The sequence below is a fragment of the Physeter macrocephalus genome, chromosome 11 (assembly GCF_002837175.3).
Source record: "Physeter macrocephalus isolate SW-GA chromosome 11, ASM283717v5, whole genome shotgun sequence".
In the NCBI taxonomy this organism is placed as follows: domain Eukaryota; kingdom Metazoa; phylum Chordata; class Mammalia; order Artiodactyla; family Physeteridae; genus Physeter; species Physeter macrocephalus.
Genome location: NC_041224.1, coordinates 44,659,245 through 44,668,046, shown reverse-complemented (window position 1 = coordinate 44,668,046; position 8,802 = coordinate 44,659,245).

The window sequence follows — 8,802 nt, the reverse complement described above, 5'->3', positions numbered from 1 at the left end:
AATGCACCACACCAATACTACTTATAATGGCTATTATCATTAATCTAATATACTCTGGTCAAGGAACACAATGAATAACAAAAATCTTTAATCCAGCAGCATCCATCCTCATGACAGTCGCCCTTGTCACAAAAGTAGGATTTTCCCCATTTCACTTCTGAGTGCCTCAAGTCACACAAGGCGTCCCATGAACAGCAGGCCTGATGCTATTAACATGTCAAAAGTGCACCCCTATCAGTTTTATACCACATGTCACCATCCATCCACCTAAATATACTATTAATCATAGTGATATTATAAATCATAGCTGGAGGCTGAGGGAGATTTAGCCACACTCATCTGGAAAAAATTACACCTTCCTCATCAATTGCCCATATAGGATGAATAACAGCTATTATAAAGTATATTCCAATTATAACAATCCTAAACATACTAATTTATATCATAACAACACTCTCTTCTTATTATTTATGCCCAGATCATGTACTACAAGAGTATCATTATCACACACATGAGATAAAACAACTCCCATCACAATCCTTTTCCTCACCATTATAGTATCATTAGGACATCACCCATGACTATCAGGGTTTTTACCCAAATGAATGATTATCCAAGAGATCACAAAAATGATAACATCATTTTACCAACACAAATAGCCATCATAGCAGTCTTCAGCGTATATTTCTACTTGCAGCTAACATACTCCACATCACTAACTCTATTCCCTTCATTAAACAACACAAAAACAAAACACTTTGAACATTCAAAGAAATAACCTTCGTATCATTACCAATCATAATACCCCGACGATTACTACACATAACACCCATTCTATCAGTGCTGGACTAGGAATTTAGGTTAGTTCAGACCAAGAGCTTTCATAACCCAAAACAAGTAAAATTTACTTAATTTCTAAAAATAAGGATTGCAAGACTTCATCCTACATCAATTGAATGTAAAGCAAACATTGTAATTTAGCCAAATATTTATGAGATTGATGAGTTTTATCCCCAGGAAACTTTAGTTAACAGGCAAATCCTCTAGTCAACTGGCTTCAATCTGCTTCTCCTTCATTTGAGAAAGAAAAAAAGAAAAAAGGCAGGAAAATCTCTGGCAGAATTGTAGCTGCTTCTCTGCAATTACAATTCAATTTGTTGATTCACCACAGGGTTTGCAAGAAAGAGGTCTCAATCTCTGTCTTCAGATTTACAGTCGAATGCTAATTCAGTCATTTTACCTCTGTTCATACACTGCTGATTATTTTCAACAAATCACAAAGATATCGGCATTTTATAATTACTGTTTGGTGCTTGAGCTGGAGTAGCAGGCAGCACCTTCAGAATATTAATCCAGGCTGAGCTATGCTAACCTGGAGCGCTACTTGGAGATGCACAAATCTGTAACGTGGTCATAACAGTCCCTGCACTTGTAATAATTTTCTTTATTGTTGTACCCATTATATTGCAGGGTTTGACAACTCACTTGGGCCACTAATAACTCGGACACCTGAGGTAGCATTTCCCCGAATAAATCATGTAAACTTTTGACTACTTCCCCCATCATTCTTACTCCTACTCATATCACCAATAGTAGAAGCTGCTTCTGGTTCCAGTGGACCGTGTATTCAGCTCTAGCCTGCAATCTGGCCCACGCAGGAGCCTCTGTTGACCTAACCATTTCCTCCTTACATTTAGCAGGTGTCTCTTCATTTCTTGTTGCTGTTACTTTTATTGCTATAGTCTTTCATACAAAACCAGCAGTCATACCCCAATACCAAACACAATTATTTGTTTAATCTTCCTCAAATATAGCCATATTACTATAATTACCAATCTCAGTCCGAGCAGCCAGAATTGCCATACTGTTAAGAGATAGAAATCTCAACACTACTTTCTTTGACCCTGCAGGAGAAGACCGAATCCTATACCAACACCTATTTTGATTCTTTGGTCACCCTGAAGTCTGTATTCATGGCCTACCAGGGATTGTTATAAACCCACGGATCATTACATACTATTTAGGACAAAAAATGCCTTTCAGCTCTTTGGGAATAGTATGAGTCATGTCCACTGGCTTTTTAGGATTTCTCTTGTGGGCCCATCCTATGTTTACCATAGGGATAGCTGTCCACTCAGGAGCATACTTTGCAAAAGCTACCGTAATTTCTTCTATCCCTACAGGAGCAAAAGTGTCTAGTTGATTAGCAACTCTTTCTTTAATTTTTCTTTTTTCTTTTTTTCTTTTGGCTGTGTTGGGTCTTGGTTGCTGCACGTGGGCTTCTCTGCTTGTGGTGAGTGGCAGCTACTCCTCGTTGCGTTGCACGGTCTTTTCACTGCAGGGGCTTCTCTTGTTGCAGAGCACGGGCTCTGGCGCATGGGCTCAGTAGTTGTGGCTCACGGGCTCTAGAGGGCAGGCTCAGTAGTTGTGGCACAAAGGCTTTTTACTCTGCGGCATGTGGAATCTTCCCAGACCGGGGATCGAGCCTGATTCCCCTGCATTGGCAGGCCAATTCTTAACCACTGCATCACCCGGGAAGTCCCTGCTTAGCAACTGTTCACGGAGGTAATATTATATGACCTCCCACTATATTATGAGGTTTAGGCTTTATTTGCCTTTTACAGTAGGAGGTTTGACAGGAATCATCTTAGCCAACTGATCCCCGTGCATTTTCCTCCAGGATACATACTATGTAGCAGCACACTTACATGACCTAGTGCCCACGGGAGCAGGCTTCACTATTATAGGAGGCTTCCTACACTGATTCCCACTATTCTCAGCTTATACACTAAACTCAGCAGTAGCAAAGACTCACTTCACAGGTATATTTGTAGTAGTAGATCTGACTTCCCGCAGCACTTTCTGGCCTCTCAGGGATGTCACTACGTTAGTCTGAGTACCCTGAGGCACACACAACATGAACTATTTTGTCTTAAGGCTCATTCTTCTCAGTAGCAGCAGTATTGCTAATAATCTTCATACTGTGAAAAACATTTGTGTCCAAACGAGAAGTCTCAGCAGTAGAAACTGCTACTCTTAACCTAGAATGGTTGCACGGATGCCCTCCACCATATTCTATGTTTCAAGATCCTACCTATGTAAATGTAAAAAAAGGAAGGACACAAGTCCTTTTCAACCACTTTCAAGCCAACAGCATAACCATTATGTCTTTCTCAATAAATGAGATAGAAGTAAAAAGTGATGTAAATTTTTCAAAGTTAAATTATAGGCTAAAATACTGTATATCATGAAGGCATATGAATTTCATCTAGGCTCTCAAGATACAACATCACTGATTATGGTAGAACTTTTACATTTCATCACACACATTAATAGTGATTTAAAAAAGAAGTTCTCTAGTCCTCTATATTATTTCACTAATATTGAAAATTAACTGTGTGTTGTTCTGTGTCTAGCTTACATCAGTGATCATAATGCCCTCAAGGTTCACCCCTGCTGAAGGCTGTGTCAGAATTGCCTTCCTTTTTAGGCTGAATAACATTCCCTTGTATTGATGGACTGTGTTTTGCTTCTCCATTCATCCATTAGTGGACACATGTAATATCTACATTCATTTTTCCTGTCATAATAATTGTGGAATAACGTCAGAAAGTCGTCAAAAGTCATTTGCCAGTGCTTCCCTGGTGGCGCAGTGGCTGAGCATCCGCCTGCCGATGCAGGGGACGCGGGTTCGTGCCCCGGTCCGGGAGGATCCCACATGCCGCGGAGCGGCTGGGCCCGTGAGCCATGGCCGCTGAGCCTGCGCGTCCGGAGCCTGTGCTCCGCAACGGGAGAGGCCACGGCCGTGAGAGGCCCGCGTACCACACTCACACACAAAAAAGAATTCACTTTATTCCCTGTGTGTGTGCTACCTGTGTGCATGTGCCTGTTTGGATCCATATGCTGTGCATGTGCATAGGTACGTGCACTTGCACACGTTAGTGTGTGCATGGGCATATGCGTGCATGTGTGTTCATATGCTAGTGTGTGAATATATTTGTGCTGTGCACGTGCGTATGTTTGTGTGTGTGCTGTGTCTACCTGTGCGCACACCTGTGTGTTTTCGGGAACCCCTTGCAAGTTGGTTGCAGACTGAATTGTGCCCCAGATATGTCCGCACGCACCTGCTCTAACAATCCTGCGTAGCCACGTAGAGTTCAGAGATCTCAGGGATTGAAATGGATGGAGCAGGGTGTCCTGACACAGGGTCTGTCTTCCAATGACTGTCACTGTCTCAGTAACATCCTTCACACGTTCTTTAAGCCCCATTCAGGGTCCCCCTTAGGACCTCATTACGTCAGTCACCTGCCCCGGGTCCCCTATAAGCTACAATGTCACAGTTGGAGAGCCCGGCCAGGGCTGGGGGTGCCCCTCCTGTTGGCCTGGCCTCCAGGCCCGCACGTGGCTCCTGTGTTCCCATCTCTCAGCCAGGCCCCGACTTGGATGGGGCACCCCATCTTTCGTCACAGCGTCCCATTGCCCCGTCAAAGGGGTTCATTCTCCCCAAACTCAGCTACAGGAGTGGGGGGGGGTGACAGTCCCCACTGCGTCTATTTCATGTGAGACCCTGTGCTGTTGGAAGAGCAGGCACCCTGTCCTCTGGGGTGGGGGCTGGGGGTGGCATTCGCCCCACGATGGGCTCTCGGGTCCCCGGGTGGGGCGTGCCAGTGTGCAAGCGTTTCCGCGGTGGGTTCTCTGCTCCAACGGCTTCTGTGCCCCTACCTCTCCCCGTGTCTCCCCTCGAAGACAGCGCGGTGCTCGGGATGGGAGCCATGGGAGCCGTCAGCCACAGCCCCGTCTACACACACACGCACACGCACACACACACACACACACGCACACGCACACGCTGCAGGGAGGCAGGACCTGAGTGCAGGGCTCTCAGCGGCCCTGAGCGCCCCGCCCGGAATCGGCCAGCGGAATGGACAGACAGGCTCTCTCGGCCCGCACCATGCAGAACTGTCCTGCCTGGGCCTCCTGTGCGGCCGCCTCCTTCTGGAAGCCTGGGAGGCTGGAATCCGGCCAGGTCTTTTCTGTTCTGGCAGCAGACTGGGCTCTAAGAAGTTCTTGGATCACATGGGGATCCTGACCATCAGGTGGCCAGAGACACTGGTAACATTTCTGTTTTGCCTGTTGAAATGTTTAGTGACAACGATATTGTTCAGTTTCCTGATGTGGGTGTCCAAAGATGAGAGACCCATATGTGTGATCTGTACCTCCTATGAGATCAGCCCTAAGCTAGTTTAAACATGATCAAGTTCTGTCTACACGGTAAATTTAGTCCTCTCCATGTCCTGTCTACTGTTTATGTTTAGAGCTGACCGTGTGTTGTCTATAATAAGAAGATTTAGACCTGACCATGTTCTGTGTACGCTAGGAGTATGGGGACCTGGGTAGAAACCCAGCCTGGCCTCAGTACTGGGAAGCTCCGTGACTGCATCAGAAGGTCAGTGCTTAGATATCTGGGGTCTGGAGCTGAGGTGGGCTTGTCTAGGTACCACCCTCTCTTCTGAGTGTGGTGACCTGGTCCTCCCAAGGGTCAGTGCTATGGTCGGGGCCTTAGTCTTTATTCCTGCAAGGTTCACCTTCCCTGGGGCTCGTGGAGAATCCTCAGGAGGGCTACCTGCCGATTATTCCAATTTGCCAGCACGTGCATGGTGCGTAGGGAGGCAGGTTTAGCTGGTGAATTGATTGCAGGGCAGGCAGATCGGGCAAAAGGCCGATGGGCAACAGCTGAGGCTGCTGCTGAGCTCTCCTTCCTGTCTGCCGTCCCTACTCAGCAGGATCCAGAGCTGCCCTTCGGCTTTCAGCCGTGCTGTCCTGTGAGTTTTCTCAACAAGTAAGGGAGACAAGAAAGGACTGCACCTGCCAGAACCAAGTAATGTGTTCAACTCTAGCTTGAAAGCTTTAAAAAGAGGTAAAATCGCACAGAACCAAAGTGAAAAGAGGAGGACTTCTGTGGGACAAGTGTGGGGAGAGGAGACCCACCTTACACTTTTTCCCATCCCAGGAGGTCCCAGGAACCCAGCTTGTTTCCACATTAGGGAGCCAAGAGCAGAGCCATGGTGTCCTGACAAAGGGGATGTGTGACCCCAGGTGCAGGGTCTGGGGGGGTGAGGTCACCCTGGAGAATGTGCACGTGTGACCCCAGTTGGTGGAGTCTGCGGAGGGCGGTTCACCCTGGGACTGTGGACATGTGACCCGGGTGGAGGGGTCTGGGTAGGAGGGGTCACCTGTTGAGAGATAACGTGTGACTTTAGGTTCTGCGTCTGGGGAGGTGGGTCACCGTGGTGAGTGTGGATGTGCGACCCCAGCTATAGGGTGCGGGGACTGTACGGGTCTCACCACATCTGCATGCGTCAGGGTCACATGTATGGGGAAACCCCTATGTGCTCTTTGCCTGCAGTGTGTCTTTTCCCCTTTGAGATTTCCAACCTCTGCATTAAGGGTGTTTCCCTGATTAACCTGTGGTTCCTTTTCTTCCCTTGAACTTGTCACATTCATATGAGGTCATGCATGTTTGCGTGGGTTGCTGCTCTGTGTTCTGGTGAGTGACAACGTTCGGTGGTGTCCTATGAATATCATAGTATATCATATGTCTAATCTATGGGGGTCAGCACTGCCTGGGTCTCCCTGGGCAGAGGTGAGGTGAGCACAGACTAGGCCCTCCTGAGAATGGTCTCCCATGTGCTATGTGAGGGTACCGTGATGGCCCCTAAGGTAGGGGACTGTGTCTGGGCCTCTGACATTTGTGATGAACGGGAGTCGAAATGGAATCTCATTTAAAAAGACATTATTTTATGAATTTATTTTAAGTGAAATAAAACACACGTCACATAGCGTTTACCATCGTCACCATTTTAAGTGCACGTTTGTGAGGCATCAGATCTATTCACTTTCTCGTGGAGCCATCACCACCATGCCTAGAACTTTTCATCTTGCAAAACCAAAATTCCACAACCATGAAAGTCTCCCTCCCCATCCCCTCCCACTGGCCCTGGCCCCGATATCCACTTCAGTCCCTGAGTTGTCGACTCCAGGGCCCCCACTGGAGCGGAATCCTGCAGTGTTTGCTGACGGGTCATTTTGGAAGAGCTGACATTCAATCTGAAGCTCTGCCTGTTTGCATCTGAAGAATCTGCATTTAAGGGGGGGGGTGTATGAGGAAGGGGGTGTATGAGGGACAAAGGTTTCTGGGGTGCAGTTGAGCCAGGACCTGACCAGGTGCCTTTTGTGTCCTCTGGTCCCATCTCTTGGTCTGTGCCTCATCTGCATCATCACTGTCCCCACTGGCACCCCTGGGTGTTGTGGTCTGAGTGAGATTCCCCTGGTGCCCCTGCTCTCCTCCCCTCCTCCTGCTGGTTGGGGAGGGAACAGTTTGCTGTGTGGTCTCTACTCCTGAGGCATGAAGGACCCTGTAGCATGGACCTGAAGAGTGTGGGATGTGGTCCCCAGAGCATGGGGCCCACATAGGACACAACATCGGGGCATGACAAGTGCTAGGTTGCCTCATCACTGACAGGGAATGTTGCCAAGATCCTGCTCGGGAGGGCGTGGTGGGTGGCCTGGGACCCCAGAGGCCCCATTCCTATCCTGGACCTTGGAGACTGCATCCGCCTGGTCTCCAGATTCACCCCACATCTCAGCCATGTCCCTCTGTCTTGTCTTTGAACTCAGGAAAATGATCTCTCTTGTCCACAGCATAGGCCTGGTCCTGTTGGTATTAAGATTCTTTAATTTAGGCATCCTGGGATAGCAGCTCTTTTTAGGCCTGCTGGGTGTTGTGGTCTGAGTGAGATTGCCCTGGTGCCCCTGCTCTCCTCCCCTCCTCCTGCTGGTTGGGGAGGGAACTGCTTGCTGTGTGGGCTCTTCTCCTGAGGCACGAAGGACCCTGGATCATGGACCTGCAGAGTGTGGGGTGAGGTCCCAAGAGCATGGTGCCCACATAGGACACAACATCGGGGCGTGACAAGTGCTAGGTTGCCTCATCACTGACAGGGAATGTTGTATCCTGCTCGGGAGGGCATGGTGGGTGGCCTGGGACCCCAGAGGCCCGATTCCTATCCTGGAGCTTGGAGAGTGCATTCCCATGGTCTCCAGATTCACCCCATATCTCAGTCCTATCCTTCTGTCCTGTCTTTGAACTCAGGAAAGTGACCTCTACTGATCATTGTCCACAGCATAGGCCTGGCCCTGTTGCTATTAATATTCTTTAATTTAGGCGTCCTGGGATGGCAGCCCTTTGTAGGCCTGAGAAGGAACAGCTCAGGAGTGTACAACAATTTCAGATGAAACTAATATTCAATGACTATCTCTAACTCCGCGGTTGTTGACTTCTATTAGTCATTATTCTCCTGGTTTTAGCCCTGATGTGGGGATTACAGAGGAGTCAAAATTTAAATCTTTATAATCTGTGTACTTGTAGCTTCAGTATCATTACTGACCCATCGTTTTTATGGTTTGGGAAGAGTTACTGATTTCATGTATCATGTAAAGGATTCACAATGATGATAGGGCAATTAAGATTACAATAATGGATGGTAAATTGTTCACATTTTCTCTACCTGTGCATCTATTGTATGTATATGAGTTAGTTTAGTTTTCAATAGTAGTGAAATAATATAGAGGACAGGAGAACTTCTTTTAAAAATCCCTATTAATGTGTGATGATGAAAATGTAAATGTTCTTCCATAATTGGTGATGTTGTATCTTGAGAGCCTAGATGAAATTGATATGCCTTCGTGGTATACCGGATTTTAGCCTCTGATTTAACTTTGACAAAGCTACATCACTGATTACTT